The sequence below is a fragment of the Abramis brama genome, assembly GCF_963993115.1.
Source record: "Abramis brama genome assembly, chromosome: 1".
NCBI lineage: Eukaryota > Metazoa > Chordata > Actinopteri > Cypriniformes > Leuciscidae > Abramis > Abramis brama.
In genome coordinates, this window is record NC_139963.1 from 53649395 (window position 1) to 53671665 (window position 22271).

The 22271-nt window shown below is 37.3% G+C and overlaps 1 protein-coding gene and 2 long non-coding RNA genes across 3 annotated transcripts in view; 2 read left to right on the plus strand and 1 right to left on the minus strand.

The window, feature by feature from the left end:
• LOC311081665 (uncharacterized protein) overlaps positions 1-22271 on the plus strand; it is a gene marked incomplete at its 3' end in the record, with an annotated part of 465213 nt that overhangs the window by 16684 nt on the left and 426258 nt on the right. The window lies entirely within an intron of this gene.
• Positions 1693-4427, plus strand: LOC311079274. Its single transcript, XR_014605379.1, has 3 exons — positions 1693-2713; positions 3456-3557; positions 4268-4427. It is a non-coding gene; the product is annotated as an uncharacterized lncRNA (long non-coding RNA).
• LOC311097058 lies at positions 7294-10342 on the minus strand. Its single transcript, XR_014609180.1, has 4 exons — positions 10285-10342; positions 9565-9637; positions 8712-8813; positions 7294-8075 (listed from the first exon to the last, which is right to left on the minus strand). It is a non-coding gene; the product is annotated as an uncharacterized lncRNA (long non-coding RNA).

A 22271-nucleotide genomic window follows, 5' to 3' on the forward strand; every position in this document is an offset into this window, starting at 1 on the left:
CCTCAGGCCCCCGGGTAGTCAAGTTTCTCCAATCTCTTTGAAATTCACACCAAAGATCCCATCAAATAAGTTACAGGTGGGCCTGTGGGCCGAATGGCTCCAATTTGAAACCTGTGGCCCCTCAGGGTCCTCTTAGACGGTATGCAAAGACTGGGGTCCGTAGTACCCCGTTAAGTGCTTAATTTGGGGATGTTCTGGACTGATAATTTCAATAGGGGCAAATACATTATTAGGGGCAAAAATAAGGGTGGTGCACTACTATATCTCAGCGCCTAGTGGCGCTAGAGAGACGAGACTGAGCCCATTCGACTGTGCGTGGCCCAGTTAGTACACGTGCCGAGTTTCAGCTCCCTAGGACCTATGGAACTCGAGATATTGGGGGGCTCAACTCAGGAGGGGCCCACTCACCCGTATCTTTCCAACAACTCACCCGGCCATATCTCGGCACCTGGTGGCGTTAGAGACACGGTACCAAGTCCAATCGACCAGATGCGGCCCAATTGCTATGCCCACAAGACTTGAGCTCAATAGGGGCAAAAATAAGGGTGGTGCACTACCATATCTCGGCGCCTGGTGGCGCTAGGGAGACAAGACTGAGCCCCTTCGACTGCACGTGGCCCAGTTAGTACACGTACCAAGCTTCACAAAACAAAAGGTAAATTCACTGTAATCTATGATTTAAGCCATAAAACATTTATAATTATGAAATATGACCTATTAATGCGTTGACCACAAACAGCCTACAGAGATCCCATCAAATAAGTTACAGGTGGGCCCTTCCTGTGCCCACCTGTAACTTATTTGACAGGGTCCCTGTAAGCTATCTATGGACATGTCATTTTAAGGCTAATGATGCATAGTTATGAACTGTAAAGTACCCCAACATGTTTGATAGTCTTTCCTGTGCACTGTATTGCATGTTTTAAGTAATAAAACATTTATAATCATGAATTATGACCTATTAATGCATTGACCAGAAACAGCCTAAAGAGGTCCCATCAAATAAATTACAGGTGGGCACAGGAAGGGTGAATGCGAATGCGTATTAAAAAACCCCCAATAAAATACAGATTTATGTGAAGGTAAAAATGAAAAATTATTATCGAAAATAGTTATCTCTCGACTTAAATGGTAAACTGAAACAACATTCTGGCCGTTTCCACAGACTGACCGCTTGTCCTGGCTCTGTCCTGAATCTACCCTGGTTTATATAGTTAATTCACAGTTGCTTTCTCGGCCCAACAATTAGCACCACAAAAGCAAATAATCCGCTTTTGCGGATATCATTCACGCAACCTGGTCTCATAGGATTCTGTGAAATGTCCACGGGCCCTTAACTCAAAATCCGTGGAGCCATCACTGAATCGCCCCAAATTCCGTGATGCGGCCACGGATATTACTTCAGCACAAGTCAATGACACTGACCTTCCGTGGTCCACACACGGATACCCGTTTCAATGACGGAGTACAGATCTCACTCAATGGACGTGCTTTCTCATTTGGAGACGCAACATTTTAAGTATTTGTTTCTTTTCCAACATCAAATGCCATAATGACGTTAACCTGAGTGTTATTGTAGCTATTGCATTGTCCTGTCATCATAAAATTTCAGTTTGTTTCAATTAGCCTAACCAAAGTCCCGTGATGGCACCACGGACCTCAACAACCTGACCTCACTCATGGATGTTGTAATGTTGCTGGCTTGTTTAGGAACTTATAAGCTTTAGGTCGACTGTGTTGCAATGGCATGTAATTAACTTGACATTTTGTCTCGTCCTGTCATCATAAAATCCAGTTTGATGGCGTTTTACACCTATTGCTCGCTTGGCTATAGTGTATAGTCAGATCTAAAATCTGTGGTAGGAGCACGGAGTGAGTCTGTGGTGAGACCACGGATAACTCCAACGCGCAAGTCAATGACACTCATCTTCCGTAGTCCACACACGGATACCCGTTTCAATGACAGAGAACAGATCTCACTCAATGGACGTGCTTTCTCATTTGGAAACACAACATTTTAAGTATTTATTTCTTTTCCAACACCAAATACCATAAAGACTTTAACCTCTCTGTTATTGTAGCTGTTGCATTGTCCTGCCATCATAAAAATTCAGTCTGATTCTGTTAGCCTAACTGAAGTCCCGTGATGGCACCACGGACCTCAACAACCTGACCTCACTCACTGGATGTTGTAATGTTGCTGGCTTGTTTAGACGCTTGAAAGCTTTATGTCGACTGTGTTGCAATTTTGTCTTGTCCTGTCATCATAATATCCAGTTTGATGGCGTTTTACACCTATTGCTTGCTTGGCTATAGTCAGATCTAAAATCTGTGATAGGAGCACGGATTGAGTCTGTGGTGAGACCACGGATAACTCCAACGTTCGTGATATGGTCACGTAATTTAATCTATTGATTCGTGCCACGGACACGTTTATTTCGTTATTTTTCGTCTTTCGTGATCACAGCTCGATTATTTCTGCCTGTCGGCTGCAGCAGAGAAGCTGTTTAATCAACATTTATTCACGAGATCTTATCTTATTGTGGTTAATGTATTTTTTTAATATTATTATTTCGGTCTTATTGCCAGGGAAGCTGGATTGCTTTGCTGTTTATTGATATTTTTAAAATTATATTTTAGGAAATCGCGCTGAAGAAGTCTCGTTCCGAACACATCGCGATATTTGGCATCAGTTCACGTGTGTCAGCTGTTGGTAAGTAGCCTAGTAAATAAATACCTAAATACGCTGTCCTAATAATGTGTGATATAATGTATTTTCTGTTTGTCGATATTAATCTGCCATTATATCTGCCATTTCCACGGAGACTTTGCGTTTCATTGCTTTCTAATTCAAAATAGGGTGATTACACGTGACACTGCCTGTCACGTAACGTGCTATAGGCCTAGATATTCATATCAGATTAAAAATAGTACAATTAGTTCCAAAGTTGTATTTGTAGTAGAAGCACAGTAAAAACAACACTTACCATGCTTTTACCACAGTAACATTAGTTTTACTGTGATAAGTGTAGTAAAAAGACAGTAATCACAAAACTTACCATGCTTTTACCACACTATTGGTAGTTTTAATGTGATACTTATTGTAAATGCACAGTAACCACAACACTTACCATGCTTTTACCACAGTAACCCTAGTTTTACTGTGATAGGGCGTGGTAAAAGGACAGTAACCACAAAATTTATCATGCTTTAAACCTTAATTTTACTGTGATTGGTGTAGTAAAGGACAGTAATCACAAAATTTACCATGCTTTTACCTCTGTATTGATAGTTTTAAAGTGATATTTGTTGTAAATGCATATTAACCACAACACTTGCCATGCTTTTAATGCTTTATAATGTAACATCCAATATTTGTAAGGTAAATCAGTACTTTTTCCTTTAAATAATCCTATATATTGTACATAATGATATTTTCTTTTCTCTTTTTTCAGCTGAAAAGACCAAAGGGGCCTTTCGGACTCAGTCAGCCCATTATTGTTTGAGGAGAAGTAAACGGAGGAGACGGACAGCTGCAAAGGCAAATATTCACAATGGTATGTATGTGTTGGTTTTAACCCTAAATCAAACATTTTATCAAGCATTTGTTGTTTCTTAAAACTTTTCTCACAAAACCCATAGCCCAATCAGTACAAACATAGTCTGAAAGACTTAATAATTCACAAGATTTAACAGGTTGTCAAATTCGTACGATACTCGTACATATTTGTATACTCATACACAATCCTGCAGCTTTTACTCCTAGTGCTGTCATTGGCTACTGCCTCAATTCCTGTACATATTTATCGCGATATTTGTAAATCAGTTGCGCCACTTCTTGGAAAGTTGTCGGATGTCACACACACTGTCAGAAAGTTTATATTAATTGCAAATTGGTCCCCGTCTGTTTATGTTCCAGTGATACATGATGTCTCTCCACACCTCATAACCTACCTCTGTTTGCAAGAGTGGAAAAGCTTATGTGACTTGTCACATGACATCAGATACTCGATTATTTTGTCATAATCAGATCAGTAACACTGCTGATAACTGTCCCTTTTGCATGTAAATCATTTTCATATGATTATTGCTTGCTATTAAAGACATACTTTTATTCATAGAAATGCCCACATATCAGTGAACTTATTACATAAAAATGCTTTTAACATTTAATTATGCAACACTCTTTACAGAAAACATATCATGCAGTTATAAACTGACTATTTGCAAGTAATGTATTAAAATTACCTTCCTTTCTGTTTTGCAGGATTACTACCAATATCAAACTCAACAGCTCTTTTAAGAGCCAACCATTACAAGAGCTACTAGTGAGTCGCAGCGAATCTTGCCGTGATCAGCCCTTCCCAGATGAAGTTTCTAGAATATTTCAGTCAGAATTTACTCATCAAATGTTTTCTCCTGAATCATATGGTAAATTAACTTATTTAATACTGTCTTAATTTATGTTTCAAGAACAATAGTAATTGCACATAGAGTAAGTCGAGACTTTCTTGTTTTACAGCCGAAAAGGAAGACCAGTCCTTATATCAACGCAAGCTAATCTAATAAGTCCTTTGTTTCGGGTGAGGAAGGAACATCTGGTGACCAAAGAAGACAGAAAAGTGAGCGAGTCCATTGTTATGTCTTGAATTGAAACAATGCTGTAAAATGTAGTACATAAATTGATGTTGACAAATTTACATTGTACAGGTTATCACTTGGTTTTTGATCATGTGAAGCTCTTGAAACAAGTGACAGAAGAGTATGTTGTCTGGAAAGAAGTCAAGCATCACTGGCAAAGGCTCAAAAGAGACCATTCCTTTCTTAAAAATCTTTTAAAATAGGTTGCTGTTGATATGGGTAAAACAGTTTTTGTTCAGTACTTAGCTTATATTATGTGCTCCAATATTATATCTTATATATATATATATATATATAATACTTCAATGTGTATATTATATAATGTACTGACTGCTGCTTTGTAAATTTATGTAAGGAACAGGCAACTCTGGCCCTTTGCATTCTACTTTTTGAGGTTAATTAAGAGTTAACCTCCAACCCTAATTGAGCACATCTGAAAATTTTAACCAAAGTCTTCAGGTTTATTTCTAGACAATAGGCAGGAGGGTTTGAGGTCGGAGCTAAATCTGCAGGACAGTGGACGCTGAGGGCCAGAGTAAACCATCACTGCTTTAAAAAACGCAGAACGTAAGCTGACCCGACTGTCCATTAAACAACTTCATTTGAATGGTTTCTGTTTTCTGTTTTACTTTCAGACCAGGACTGGAGAACGCCTGACAATGGGATGTTGAGACTTCTTCCTCTGGCTGAGAAAAGCTACACCACATCAGTGATCACATCTTCTGTTCTTCAACTGAACAAACTGTTTAGACGAGGAAGAAGAACACGAACACGATAGAGACGTACAGGGAAGAGCAAGAAACCAGTTTAGCTGTGATAATGAATCATTATTTTCCAACACAATATCAAATCTGTTTTCTGTAGGTGACTGAATATGATTCTCTGGCACTAATTTTATGGCTTCAGCAGCTGTGAATGGACTATTATGATGTTAATGTATTTTTGAAGACACATTTTTATTTATCTTGAATCTCATCTATCTTTATGCTACTTTATTAACTTTATGCTTTGTCCTCCAATAAAGTGTTGTTTAATAAAGTATGGTGACTATTGTGTATTGAAAGTGGTGTTTGGGACAGTAAATAGACATTTTTATTGGAGAAATTTTAATTTCTTATTTCGTTAGTTTAATTAATTAATAAATAACTAGGCCTACATATAATTAATAACTTATAAATTACTACATATAATTAATGACCAAGATTCTTTTACTTGGGACATAAAAAATGTAGATCTGGTTAATGATATTTGGGACAACAATGCAACAAAAGTTGCACATACTTGCATGTATGCCAGTTTGCAGTGAAATAAAAGGAAGCTATGTGAATAACAAGAGGCTCCAGTGGGCTATCTTGCTATAAATACTTAACGCTTAATTGAAGATGATCCATGTTGATCATTCTAGTACATCTACAACTGATTTTCGAATGAAAGCATATATCACTGATGTCAGGCATATAAGCAGCAATCAGAGGGGGTGAAAAGGAAATGTTGGCACTGTTTTTTTGTTGTTTTACTGAATGGTGCATTACCCTTGTGTAATAGTAATAGTGTGTATAGATCTGTGTAGATTGTACAGCCCAGCAACGGCCCCCAGAAGAGCAAACAAATGCACATTTCAAATGGCTGTAACTCAAAGTCCGGTTAGTGTATCAAAGAGAAAATCGGCAGGACGACTGCTTATGCTATGTATAATAAATAATGTTGGCCACAGTTTTCAGATATATATGTAAAGCTGGCATAAAGTTCTCACAGTAAAATATCAAATTTCAGCCTGTCCCTCATATATGTCATAAAGGTTAGCACAATGAACAGATTTAGATATCCAGTTGTCCATTAAATATATGATTTATTTAACATTTATTGTTTTATTACTAAACGTTTTAAACTACATTACCCACATATCTCTGTCATTCTATCAGTGGAACAGGAAGCATGGTTCTGTAGTTCATTGAAATGTGCAGACATGCTTAGGGTTAGGGTTAGGATCTCGGTGAAGGAGTAATTTCACACATTATAGAGACACTTTATAGTTAGCTTAATGTATAACTAATGTAATAATAATACCAAACCATACTTTGTCACATGAAGCGCCGTTTTATATGAGTTAAACGATTGTCCAATCACAGCGAGTTCTGCGATAAAGTCACAGCCAATAAAAACCCAGCTGAACAAATGCGTCACACTTACATGCCCATTTATGGTAAATGATGACAGATCTCTTCTAGTTCCGGCTGCAGGGATAGATACCTTAAATATTGAATATTTAGGCTGTTAAAAATGTATTATTTCTAATTAAATTATAAAATTCATATTTAAAAACAAAAGACTCCTTTGTGTGGTTACCATCCAAAAACGAGTTCACATGATCAATGACACAAATTTGCTTATTTTATTAGACTGATGCATAAATACATTTGAAAGAGAAACTTTTTTCTAAGCAATGTCCTACAGCAGGAGTAGTTTTGCAGTATTTTAATTAAAGATAATTGCATGTAGGCCTACTAAAGTGCTTCTAACATTTACAGTGTATAGTCAAAGATATATCAATTATATTCAAATAAATGTAACAAAAGCACAATGAATGGACACAATTTTGAAAGCTTATTCCAATATTTAATGTCAAACTGTTTAAAGACAAATGTAGCACCAAAACTACTGCACAACAGTATAAAAATCAGTTAATTAAAAATATCCAGATACAGGGGCAATCTATTATAGTGACACATACATTAACGTTAAAAAAAATTGCTATGATGAAGTTATATATTTACAAACCAAAAGATGAGATTCAACTTTGTTATGTGAAAATTTGTTTCGTTGCTTTAAAGAACAAATAGGCAAAAACATAAGCACAGCATTTTACATTCTCAACTTTCATTCTATATCCTTGTGATTATTGGTCACTTTTATCGTAACTATGCAATGAATATGTCCTTTAGCAAAACACCTGATGAGCACTGACCCTTTTTTATAAAGGCATTAGGCAGAAATCAAGTACAGTTTATGAAGCTGAAAAGAGAAAACAAAATGCTTTAACAATATGGAAAAAGATAAATCACTATATTCAATATTGGTTCTGCATATATCAAAGAGATCCTGAGGAGGAGTGGGACTCCACATGAAGACTTTCAGAAACTGAGACAGAGCAAAGGGTGCACCTCGCTGGACACATACTACACATGCCCAAATAACAACACCCAAACACAGTGATGAAGTGGACATCACCAGGAGGATGCAGGAGACAGGGAAGACCAAGGAAGACACGGAGACAGATGTTTCACGAAGACCTGAAGAATGTCAGTGTCCCATGGGGAAATGTGGAGAACTTGGCCACGGATCGAATACGCTGGAGGACACTTGTTGCCCAATGTGCCCAGCACAGGACTTGATGATGACGTTGTGAGTTTATCCATAACCGTGGGATATGTTTTCTGTAAATAGTGTTGCATTATTAAATGTTAAAAGCATTTTTATGTTATAAGATCACTGATATGTGGGCATTTCTATGAATAAAAGTATGTCTTTAATAGCAAGCAATAATCATATGAAAATGATTTACATGCAAACGGGACAGTTATCAGCAGTGTTACTGATCTGATTATGACAAAATAATCGAGTATCTGATGTCATGTGACAAGTCACATAAGCTTTTCCACTCTTGCAAACAGAGGTAGGTTATGAGGTGTGGAGAGACATCATGTATCACTGGAACATAAACAGACGGGGACCAATTTGCAATTAATATAAACTTTCTGACAGTGTGTGTGACATCCGACAACTTTCCAAGAAGTGGCGCAACTGATTTACAAATATCGCGATAAATATGTACAGGAATTGAGGCAGTAGCCAATGACAGCACTAGGAGTAAAAGCTGCAGGATTGTGTATGAGTATACAAATATGTACGAGTATCGTACGAATTTGACAACCTGTTAAATCTTGTGAATTATTAAGTCTTTCAGACTATATTTGTACTGATTGGGCTATGGGTTTTGTGAGAAAAGTTTTAAGAAACAACAAATGCTTGATAAAATGTTTGATTTAGGGTTAAAACCAACACATACATACCATTGCGAATATTTGCCTTTGCAGCTGTCCGTCTCCTCCGTTTACTTCTCCTCAAACAATAATGGGCTGACTGAGTCCGAAAGGCCCCTTTGGTCTTTTCAGCTGAAAAAAGAGAAAAGAAAATATCATTATGTACAATATATAGGATTATTTAAAGGAAAAAGTACTGATTTACCTTACAAATATTGGATGTTACATTATAAAGCATTAAAAGCATGGCAAGTGTTGTGGTTAATATGCATTTACAACAAATATCACTTTAAAACTACCAATACTGAGGTAAAAGCATGGTCAATTTTGTGATTACTGTCCTTTACTACACCAATCACAGTAAAACTAAGGTTACTGAGGTTTAAAGCATGGTAAATTTTGTGATTACTGTCCTTTTACCACGCCCTATCACAGTAAAACTAGGGTTACTGTGGTAAAAGCATGGTAAGTGTTGTGGTTACTGTGCATTTACAATAAGTATCACATTAAAACTACCAATAGTGTGGTAAAAGCATGGTAAGTTTTGTGATTACTGTCTTTTTACTACACTTATCACAGTAAAACTAATGTTACTGTGGTAAAAGCATGGTAAGTGTTGTTTTTACTGTGCTTCTACTACAAATACAACTTTGGAACTAATTGTACTATTTTTAATCTGATATGAATATCTAGGCCTATAGCACGTTACGTGACAGGCAGTGTCACGTGTAATCACCCTATTTTGAATTAGAAAGCAATGAAACGCAAAGTCTCCGTAGAAATGGCAGATATAATGGCAGATTAATATCGACAAACAGAAAATACATTATATCACACATTATTAGGACAGCGTATTTAGGTATTTATTTACTAGGCTACTTACCAACAGCTGACACACGTGAACTGATGCCAAATATCGCGATGTGTTCGGAACGAGACTTCTTCAGCGCGATTTCCTAAAATATAATTTTAAAAATATCAATAAACAGCAAAGCAATCCAGCTTCCCTGGCAATAAGACCGAAATAATAATATTAAAAAAATACATTAACCACGATAAGATAAGATCTCGTGAATAAATGTTGATTAAACAGCTTCTCTGCTGCAGCCGACAGGCAGAAATAATCGAGCTGTGATCACGAAAGACGAAAAATAACGAAATAAAAGTGTCCGTGGCACGAATCAATAGATTAAATTACGTGACCATATCACGAACGTTGGAGTTATCCATGGTCTCACCACAGACTCAATCCGTGCTCCTATCACAGATTTTAGATCTGACTATACACTATAGCCAAGCGAGCAATAGGTGTAAAACGCCATAAACTGGATTTTATGATGACAGGACGAGACAAAATGTCAAGTTAATTACATGCCATTGCAACACAGTCAACCTAAAGCTTAAGTTCCTAAACAAGCCAGCAACATTACAACGTCCATGCGTGAGGTCAGGTTGTTGAGGTCCGTGCATGGTGCCATCACGGGACTTTGGTTAGGCTAACTGAAACAAACCGAAATTTTATGATGACAGGACAATGCAGTAGCTACAATAACAGTCTGGTTAACGTCATTATGGCATTTGATGTTGGAAAAGAAACAAATACTTAAAATGTTGCGTCTCCAAATGAGAAAGCACGTCCATTGAGTGAGATCTGTACTCCGTCAATGAAACAGGTATCCGTGTGTGGACCACGGAAGGTCAGTGTCATTGACTTGCGCTGGAGTAATATCCGTGGCCGCATCACGGAATTTGGGGCGATTCCGTGATGGCTCCACGGATTTTGAGTTAAAGCTAGGGTAGGTAATCCTGTTCAGAAACATATTTTTTTATACTGGGTGAAATGGTCCTTCCATTCTGATAGTAGTCAATACATTATGTGTTCAGAAAAAAGGAATGAAAAAAATCTGACCTCTGTAGCAGCTGTAGGACAGTAAAAACTCTGACCAATCACTGCCATTCGGTGCGAATGTAAAGAACCAATCAGATGCCTTCATGTCTCGTGCCCGAGCACCACTGCGTGCACAGCCCTGCGTGCACTAATCACATGTCACCGTTTCCGGAAACATTTAGCTCACTACACCGAGTAAGCAGGATTTTGCGGCACAATGGCAGATAAAATGCAGCCAAAACTACCAATACCAGCTTTGCTTGTAACTACTCGCCCTGACAAAAAGGCTAAAAAAAGAAAGTCTGAGGCAGAAAAGGCTGCAACGAAACTGGCACTTGATAAAGCCAGAGGACAAACTCGGGTCAACATTGGTTCCGCATTTGAACGGTGGAGACAACTAAGGAAGCTGAAGGGCCTAAAAAGCGATGCCGAGGTTGCGGTCTTTCTGCTGGACAGGTAATTATTTGTTTTGCTTCGGGGGGATTTGTTATTTCCATGATATATGTTACGTTAGGCAACGTAGTTACTGTTGTAGCTTGTATTAGCCCAATGCTAACATTAGCTTCTCTGTCGGTGTAAGCCAGTTGCGTTACAGGTCGTAGGTACATACAGCTTAGCTGACTTTTAATGTGGATGCGCGTTCATGTTTGTGGGGGGGCGTAGCTTTGGACGGAGCACTGACAGGAGGGGGCGGAGCTTAGAAGAGGTGCCACTTTCAAATCTGGCTAGCTCTCCAACATTACCTACTATAGCTTTAAGGGCCCGTGGACATTTCACGGAATCCTATGAGACCAGGTTGCATTCACTATTTAATTAATAGTATCAAACTGCATTGATACTATTGATAGCATTGATAGCATCCACTATTTAATTAATAGTATCAAACTGTTTTTCTCACCTGTGAAGATAGCTCTTCAGTGAAGGCCGACTAGTGTTCTCGTACAGAACACTGTACGAGTGTTTTATCCCTTTTGCCAAGAAATTGCCGTTTTAGTCTTTTATTAAATAGACCTATTATATTTTAAACACGTTTTTTAACGAGGAGTTAAGCAGCTTCTTCTTCAGTCAAAGGGCAAATAACAAAACAAAAAACTCTTCATTACTACCACCTGCTGTTAGCCTAGACAGACACTCTCCAAGCTCCTCTACCCATTATCAAAGCAATTTTTAATAAGCAGGAACAATTTCCGACTTTAAACAAATACCCATTTAAAGGCTTAGGGTGTTTGTGTTGTAAAAATGAACTGGGAGACTTTAGATTTAAAAATGGTGTCTCGTTAGGCAATGTTTTCACAGTGGAAACATAAAATTTCCTATTGATTCAATAGAACGCGTGAGCTCACTAGGGAATACCAATATGGCGGCGCGGTGGCTTCACTGTTTATGACGTCATGAGCTATCCAGTCATTCTATATAGATCAGTGGTATTACTATATACTCTGTAGCACTTTTAGATTGCTGTAATGTAAAGTGCAATACAAATAAAATGTATTATTAGTAGTATTTGATGCCATTACTAGTTATTTATTCAATAAATTCAATATTTATATACTTATTCAACTTGAAAATCACCTCTGTATTTTACAATACAGATTGTTTTAAAGCAGCTTTACAATGACAACCTAAAAATAATGCATCAAAGTTTGTTTCTAGAAGAAACATTTATTTTATGAATGTATATTGTTTTGGATTGATATTGAATATCTAATATTTAAATTCACAAAATCAAATATTTGACTGTCTGGTAAAAACATTTTGTTGGAAAATACCACAAACAGAAATGGACCAATAATAAACAACCTGATCTCACGGGAAAACGTACAAATTCTACGAGGTGGCTAATTCGTACGAATTCATACGACCTCACTCGTACGAATTAGCAAAATCGTACATATTTTACGAATTGCCCAATTCGTATGAATTCATACAAATGACCTACCCCTGACCCCATCACGTGGGTTTAGACAAATCGTACAAATTCGTACGAACTACCAGAGGTGGCCAGCATCATGAGGAGATGACTTATGCAAAAAAAAAAAAAATGACTTAGGCAGTTATTTTAGGAAGGTGACGATATGCATACATGCTACACAGTAAAATCAACAATCAAAAATCAAGTTAAATCAACACCGCTCTGTGTTCATATGGGAACCACCTGCAGGGTGTTAAAAGTAACACTGAAGCAGTGTTAGAGTTAATGAGATAATTGACCCTTCGCTAAGCCCCGCCCTCCTTAGTTACTGTTGCTACGCCTGTCAAGCTTTTGCGCCTGGCACGTCTATTACAGTATGTATGCACTGGTTTCAGACTTTCCTAAGGAGATAATTAGTCATTTTTAGCGGACAGGTGAAAATATGAGAGAGCAAGACTGCAGTATGCATTCGAGGGCTATATCCACGACATAATATGCAAACGATTAGAGAATAATTTCATCAAAATTGAAGCTAAAGTCTATAACGTCCCAGCGCAAGCAGCAGCGCCTCATACGCTGACCATTCAAATGTGAAACACACACATTGAGGAACAGCTGTGCATGCCCAGCAGGGTAAGTGAAATGTGAAAATATTCTAATATTTATAAATCAAACAGCTTATCCATATGTATTGTGGAATAAACACAAGACATTAGCCTGACCACTTTGCAATGATAACATTCTCCCGCTTATATTTGTATTGCGCCAGGCTACCGCTCACACGTCGTGGGTCACATTAGTGACTAACTTACTGTTATGAACTGATTAAGTTTGCATACCAACCTTTTCCTTGGAGATCTCCGGCAAGCCCCCTGATGTTCCCTCCTTTTACTAACTACCTTTTACTTTTACTAGAACTAACACCGAGAGAGTCGCGATCGGATTGGGGGTAACGTTACTAGTTTGGCCGTCGATTAACAAAATGCTGAACTATATTTTTAAGTAACGTTAAATTATGTCAGTGAGCCTCCGTCTTGCCTTTAATCACACTGCTTGATCCACGAGCTGGACAATAGCTTTATTCTAGAGCTGCTATAAAGCCAAAACACTTTACTTTTAATTTCCTATTATCAATGTAAAGCTGCTTTAGAACAATCTACATTGTTAAAAGCGCTATATAAATGAAGATGACGCCCGGCATTTCTCCCCTTGGGTTTTAGGTTTCGGGAAGGGAACAAAATCCACCCCCCCGTCCAAACTTTTAGGATACCGGGTATCAGATTTGCACAATCCATACGCACAACGCGGCATATTTCCCTGACTCGCTCGAAAGCTTGCCAGACCTCCCGCGCCTAGTTACGGTTGCTAAGCCACGATTGGCCTGTGGCGGTTTTCGGGCGTGGCTTAGCGAAGGGTCAATTAAGTGATTAATTGAGTGATGATTGTGCGATGATTGAAGACACCTGATGATAACAAGCTGTAAGGAATATGACTTAGCTCAAATGATTATAGGGAATCAAAATTATGAATCGGGTTGATTCATCTATATTCTTACAATATTAATAAATTATTGAAACTGAAATTTAGACCCATTCGTATACATCAATGTTCAATTACAATGAATTATAATTTAATCATTAATATACCAAAAAGGTCCCTCTTTCAGATCAATTAATCAGAATAATTTTTAAGGGAAATTAATGTATTAATTAAACAGTTGTTTGTCCCGCAAACTGGTCGTAAAATTAATTCCATCAACTTCTCAACAAAATTATCTCTTTCTTATAATTCGAAGAAAGCTATATTTTCTGGCCATGAAAATTACTTTCTTGTTCTTATAAAATGTAGGTTACTTAACAGTAGCGCATTAGTAAAGCGTAGCTTGATCGTCGTTTCATTGACTTGTAAAATGAACACTTATACAGAGACAATCTAGGATATAATGGGTTTTTAATAATTGGACTAATACTACATCGAAACTACGAGTATACACAGAGTAAATACATATATTTACAACAGAAACATACGGATGAAAACATTACAAGACCAAACGGATAACAGATGAGAGAGGGAGAGGATGAAAGGGAGAAAGTGAAACTAAAGTTCAGGATGAGAGAGATCACCGAGATGATCTCAGCATGGCAAAATCACAGGCAATATAACCTTTTGAGAGACAGCAAGGAATCAAATCACATTCAAAGTTCAATAAACTTATCTTGCAAAGTGGTTCTCTTTGTTGCTGAAGAACGCCGAGTTTGTGTGTGTGTCCTAAGAGCAGCGTGCGTGTGTTTCTTTAAGAAAGCAGGGCTTGCTTCGGTGCGCGAGGCCGCGGGCTGTTCAAGTCTCTTTAAATTTGAGGTTGCCGGAGAGTCCGAAGACGAAAATAAAGAAAAACTCAAAGAAAAAGAAAAACGGAGAACGCTCCCAAAAGGGAGCCATATGGATCTTCTCGCTGACGAAGAGGGTTTGTGAAAGTGCTCTCGAGAAAGTTCTGTGTCTGTCTCTTATGGAGAGGATGGGCTCACGCCTGCTCCACGTACGTGAACCAATCATCTCAGAGTATCTCGAGCGGGAAAAAGTTCTTCTTTGTCTTGTCAAAAGAACTTATTTGCATAGTTTATGATGGTAGAACATTCAGTCATTTCTACCTCGGAAGATTGTACACACAGAACAATACATTGTACTGTAATCTCCTATGTATGGTTGGTTTAGTCACCGCAAGACGGTCGAACAGATACCAAGGATGACATATGAAAGTGGAAGAAACATAAAGTTACATAAGATATGCATAATTACACACATTTAAGGTTTGTTCATTCAAATAAATGTCATAAACGGAGTGAATATAAACTGGGAAACACAGGGGTATATGAAATACATATGACATGCTTATATTCTAAGTTTAATGTTCAAAGTTTGTGTATGTGTGTGCATTGGAATGTTGGCTCCTCGTTATCTCTTGCAGCGGAGCTGGATGAGCTGCAGCTTGGGTGTCATAAAATTTTTAAGACTTAGCCCTGAAGATTCGATTCCAATGGGAGAAACTTTCTTCAAAAATCCATTTCAGAGCCACACACTAGAAAATCATAATTATATGATCAAACAAATTAATAAAACATGCATACAGGAAGGCCAAATACAAATCTGCGTTACATACATTAAAAATTATATTTCTATCCTGAGTAACACACAAATTGCTTTGTGTGTGTGTGTGTGTGTGTAAAGAGAAGGGGGGTTTGGAATTCTTCTGAAGCTTTGCAAAGCTTCAGGAAGATGTATATGTTTGTCTCTCGGGCCATCTGGTCTGCTCCTAGGTGCCATAAAGTGTCCGAAAACATTCTAAACCCAGCCATGTCGGAGCCATGATGGTAATTTGGATTGTCGAGAGTCTTGATTTACATATCTCAGGTCAGAGTGTAAAAAGGCTTTGTGTTTCAGAATAAATGTGCTTAGAAAGCACAGAGTCTGAATTTGTTAATTCAGGCCAAACAAATGAATGATTCAAATAGCCCAGTCGCTACAAAGCAAAATCACTGAAGGAAAGAGAAAGAAAAGAACTACAACTGACTTCAAGACACAGCCTTAGATGAAATCAACTGAAAAGACATGAAATCTCTCTTATTACAAACCAGTTTGACCTTATTTCTGTCATTTCATCTACAGAAGTTCTTTTTGAGAATGAACAGAGTTTCAGATGTTGATGTTTTATTGAAAATGTTTGGTTACCATTATGGTGATCAGTGTTTCCTTCAGATGGGTGGTTTGACTCTTTATATTTTTTTTTTAATGTTAGTTGTGGTATTTGTAACACGCACACACGCATGCACACGCACACACACACACACACCAAGATTCAGCTTATGAATCACAACAATGGTGACATGCTTCATGCTGCGATGCATTCTGGGAGCCATTAGTTTTATAATATGGTGGCTCCCAGCATGCATTGCTTCATGATGTATATATCATTGCTGAAATGCATATGCTAATTCTTGATGTCTGTATGTGTCTAAAATAATTTGCTCCACAAAGTATTTTAAAAATCACAATTCAGAATGTTTGACCTGTGGTAAAAAATTATATATAAAAAAAAAAAAACGATCACCATAATGGTGACTTTATAAAACCTATTATTTCCAATAAAACATAAACATCTAAAACTCTGTTCATTCTCTATAACTAGTTGACAATAAGTGAAGCTGGTAATGCTGTTTGTGGAATTGTTTAATCCTCCTCTGCTGAGATCTTGAGAGATTTAATGTCGTCTTTTATCTTCTGTGGATTTCATCTTTGGAAGTCAGTTGTACTTCTTGTGTTTCTCTTTTCTTCAGTGATTCTGCTTGTTATCATTAGGTGTCTTCAATGCTCAATCATCACTCAATTAATAACCTAATTACCTCATTAACTCTAACACTCAGTGTTACTTTTAACACCCTGCTGGTGGTTCCCATATAAACACTGAGCGGTGTTAATTTAACACCAGGGATTTTACTGTGTATAATAGTTATAATAGTCATTACAATTCAAGTTTATTCTTCAAAAATGTTATAGATTCCGTGACATTGTTGAGCTTCAATCTGTTGGTTGCAATGCACTGCCAACATTAGGCTTGGAAGAGCCAGGACATTTATTGATATAACTCTGATTGTATTCGTCTGAAAGAAGAAAGTCATATACACCTAGGACGGCTTGAGGGTGAGTAAATCATGGGCTTTTTCATTTTAAAGTGAACTAATCCTTTAACTGACAAATCTCACTGAATTTTCATTCCAATCATTCGTGTTGGTGTGAACAGGAGTTAATTATTTAGTATAATTATTTAGTATAATTATTTAGTATAATTATAGTTATTTTTAGAAGTGCTATAGAGAGTTTTCAGACTTGAACAGTGCTCTCAGACTTCACGAGTGCTTCAGTGTGTGTGTTTGTGTGGTAAACAAAACACGCAGAACATGCAGGATTTATATTTACCAGTCTTTTGTGGTTTAATATTTATAGACACTAGTCTATATCGTGATCTGATTTAATTGAAGTCTATACTGACCTGCTTTTGATTTATTCTGCAAAAAATTTGATAGATTCCGTGACATTCCTGGTTATACATTAAATTTTGTTTTTATGACTGGATTCTGCAATTTCGTCCGCATTTCATCACGTTATCATTACTAAACTAAAATTCAATTCCTTTCACAGCTCTTTTGCTGGCTCGCGTTGAATTGTTTCTCAAATATGTCAACATGAATGAAAAGACACATGATAGAGACACATAATATAATTTGGCCAGTCATCACAATCATCTAGTAGAAAGTCATTGCTGTAGTTATAACAGACATAAAAGATCACGATCTCAATGATTCAACTGAAAAGTAGTTCGTCTTCAAGATCACAATATAAAATCGTCAAAACGCCCACCCCTACAATCTGTCCTGTCACTTATGGCTGTTAGGAAACTAATTGGTTTCTCCACTGCATGGATCTTCATGTGTATCTTCATGTGACTTTTAAAAGAGAAACTCTTTTGACACTGATCACACGTGTGTGGCTTCTCTCTGCTGTGGATCCTCTCATGTTTTATCAGATTTGATGACAGACTGAATCTCTTGTCACAGTGTGAACACTTGTAAGGTTTTTCTCCAGTGTGAATTCTCTCGTGTTGTTTTAAACTTTTTGATGTAGTAAAAGTCTTCTCACACTCAAAGCACATGTACTCTCTCACACTGGTATGAATTTTCTGATGTGTTTGTAAAGTTTGCTGCAGTGAGAAACTCTTTCCACATACAGAACATGAATGTGGCTTCTCCTTCGTATGAACCATCAGGTGTGACTTCAGGGCTGATGCCCAAAGAAATGTTTTGCCACAATGATCACATGTGAACGGCTTCTCTCCGGTGTGGATCCTCATGTGAGCATTAAGATTTTGTCTCCGAGAGAATCTCTTTTCACACTGATCACACATGAACGGCTTCTCTCCAGTATGAACTCTCATGTGAAGCTCAAGACTTGCTTTTTGTGTGAAACTATTCCCACACTGATCACATGTGAATGGTCTCTCTCCAGTGTGAATTCTCATGTGACGCTCAAGACTTGGTTTGTTTGAGAATCTCTTTTCACACTGATCACACATGAAAGTCTTTTCTCCAGTGTGGATTCTCTCATGTGTTTTCTGATTTGCTGACTGATTGAATCTCTTGTCACAGTGTGAACACTTGTAAGGTTTTTCTCCAGTGTGGATCCTCTGGTGTTGTTTTAATTGGTCAACTGTAATAAAAGTCTTCTCACACTCAAAGCACATGTACTCTCTCACACCAGTGTGTATTTTCTGATGTGTATGTAAACTTTGCAGCACTGAAAAACTCTTTCCACATACAGAGCATGAATGTGGCTTCTCCTTCATATGAACTGTCAGGTGTCTCTTCAGGACTGATGCCCAGTGAAATGTTTTGCTGCACTGATCACATGTGAACGGCTTCTCTCCAGTATGAACTCTCATGTGATGCTCAAGACTTTGTTTGTATGTGAAACTCTTCCCATATTGATCACATGTGAATGGCTTCTCTCTGGGGTGGATCCTCATGTGACCTTTAAAGGATGATAATTGACTGAAACTCTTCCCACATTGATGGCATGTGAATGGCTTCTCTCCAGTGTGAATTCTCATGTGAATCTCATGATTATGTTTGGTTGTGTAACTCTTTCCACACTGAGTGCAGGTTGTAGATTTCGTGTCTTTTCTTTTCTTTAAAAATGTATTTTTAGCATTTGAGCGATTTAAAGGTTTTTCTCCAGGTTTGACATGATGTTTCTCCTCCACTTCACTCAGTTCTTCACTCTCCTCGTTCTCTTCCATCAGGTCTGAAATGAAAGAAAAACTTTCATTTTCAAATTTTCTAAATTAGCAAAATAATTTAGAGAAATATGGAGTGAATGGAGATTGACAACTGCTATAAAATATTACAATAACTGACGTCTTTTTATAAATTAATTGTACATCCCTGAAACTTTCCATGAATGAGGTACTGTACACTGATCTTCCAGTTATTTTTTTTAAAAACATAGGCAAAACTCCCATGTTTCTGTAGTGAGAACTATTAAATATGTTTGATCAATGACACAATTATCTAACATGAAATGAACATTAAAATACACAATACTGCCATATTTTGGCACCAAGATTTAGATTGATATTTACGTATGTTAAAAAACTACTGAAACGTTATAATTATTAAGGGCCGTTCAAGAAACACAAGATCAAGTGAATTTTACTGCAAGAAAGAACGCAAATGCAGCCCTCCTCTTCCCCTGTGACTGCCAGGGCGGCTTTACTCTGTACACCTCACTTTTTAATGCTCCTCATGATAGATGTCCACCACATTCAAGAAAACAATAACTAAATCAACTAGGAATAGGGCCGGGTGGGGTGCTCTGTGGAGGGCTAAAAGAGGACCTGCACGGGCGCGCCCCACCTCTTTTTAATGCATCTCATATTAGAGGGGGCACACAATCAATCCATAGGTAGAGCGAGGGCGGCGCCTGAGGGGAGTCCTGAATAAGTTCTCCCCCCTGCTCTGCACCTCTTTTAATGCACTTAGACATTAGAAGGCACATATACCACAGGGATAGTGGGGTGTGTAGATGAGCTGGCCTGTCAGAGGGAGTGGGGTGGTTCTGGCATCAGGTGCCCCTGGACGCCAATAAAAGAGTTGTATTAATGTTACTTGAACGTTTGTCCATAACTTTGGAAAGAACGCTCCCTGGTAGGCTATGTGTGTATAATAGCCAGTGTTGGGGTAACTCATAACAAGTAAGTTGAGTTATGTAATCAGATTACTAAAACCTCCCTTTACTGACCATTTGTAAAAAATAAATAAATAAATAAATAAACTTTTGCAGCCATTTCACAGTTAAAAAAAAATGTAATTACTGAAGAACTAATAGGTAATTCTTTATTAACGCTTAATTCACTGCTGTTAACTACTAAGAAAGATGAGTTAACTAATCAGTATGTAATAGAATTTTATGATTCTGTGAAGTATCAGTTAGTTAATCAATAACTAATGAATTCTGTCATACATCCTGAAGAACTACTTTTAATTATCTATTAAGGTTCAAGAAAAATAACTATGAAGTAACTACTAATGAAGAGTCATACAGAGTATTTTTTTAGCAGTGTACTTGAGTGATAGTTCAGATACCCCAATAAAATATTACTCCAGTAAAATTATAATCAGGCCAATTTCAAAATGACCTTAGTAAAAGTACAAAGGTAATACATTTTTAATGTACTTAAAAAGTAAAAAGCATATATTATACTTAGTTCTTATACATTATTTTAAACTTCTTTTGCACCATTCAAGTTCCGGCAATATCGCAGTCGCCTACATTTTACAGTGATTTGGTGCTGCAAGAGCGCGGGCATTTGCATCCTCTTCTGGAGAGTTCTCAGCGCTGCCGATTTGGTGCATTTCTTCGGCGAAATACAGGTTTGTGTACGTTTTATTTCATCTATAAAATGAAAGGTATGTAATGCAAGGCAGCATACAAGGATGCAATGTCAGTTAGCCTACCTAGCTAACGTGATGGAAACGCCTTATCCCTTGCATAAAACAAATTATTTTATTTCTAAAGATACTAAATCTATTTACATCAGATGTTAACATATGTTCTTACACAGCAAAAAGTCCAGTGTTAAATTAACTCTACTGGGAGTTTATATGGCTCCAGAGTCAGTGTTAAAATATGAGTGTTAAATTAACACTCAAGAGTGTTAAAGTTAATGAGCTCATTAAGTGATTCATTGAGTGATGATTGAGCATTATTGAAGACACCTGATGTTAGCAAGCAGAATCACCAAAGGAGAAAATCAAATTTTTTAAGACACCGTTATGGAGATCAGTGTTTGCTTTAGTTGGGCTCTTGACCCATAAACTGTAAACATTAGATTATCTTTGGCTGTTGTATCTGAGTTATAACTGCCAGATGAACAAAGATAACGTTGATCAGGTTTTGTTGGTTATGTTTTGACATAATCATAATTTCACCTGAATCACTGATCTCATTTAGAGTCTAATCTCTGACTTAAATGTATATTGTTGATTACAGCATCACTGTGATTCTACAGCATAAGATCTTTTTTTCTAACTAGTCTAAAGGATTTCTTAAAAGTTGTTCTGATAAAACAAAATCTTTCCTTTAGGCACACACAGACATCAAGAATCAGTGTATGAATCTCAACTATGGTGACAAACAGAATATTCAATTAGGAAAAGGAAATTAGTAAGACAATTCAGATCATAATTTATTCATACCGCAATGCATGATGGGAGCCATGAATGAGTTTTGATTGGTGGCACCCAGAATGCACTGCAACATGCTTTATTATTGTCACCATTGTTGAGATTCACAGGCTGATTATTGATGTCAGTGTGTCTAAATAAAGTCATTTTCTAAGTATTTTTATCAGAACAATTTTTAAGAAATATTTTGGATTATATTGATAATGATAAAAATCATTTGCTGTAGAATCACAGGCTGCTGTAATCAACAAGGTAACTCTGACTCTCTAAATGAGAGTTGATATTCAGGTCAAATTATAATTATCAAATCATAACCAACACCACCTGATCACCATTTCTCTTTGTTCATCTGAGAGTTATAACTCAGATACAACAGCCAAACAAAATGTAAAGTTGATGCTTTATGGGTCAAGAGCCCAACTAAAACAAACACTGATCACCATAACGGTGTCTTAAAAAATGAGTTTTTCTCCTTTGGTGATTCTGCTTGCTAACAT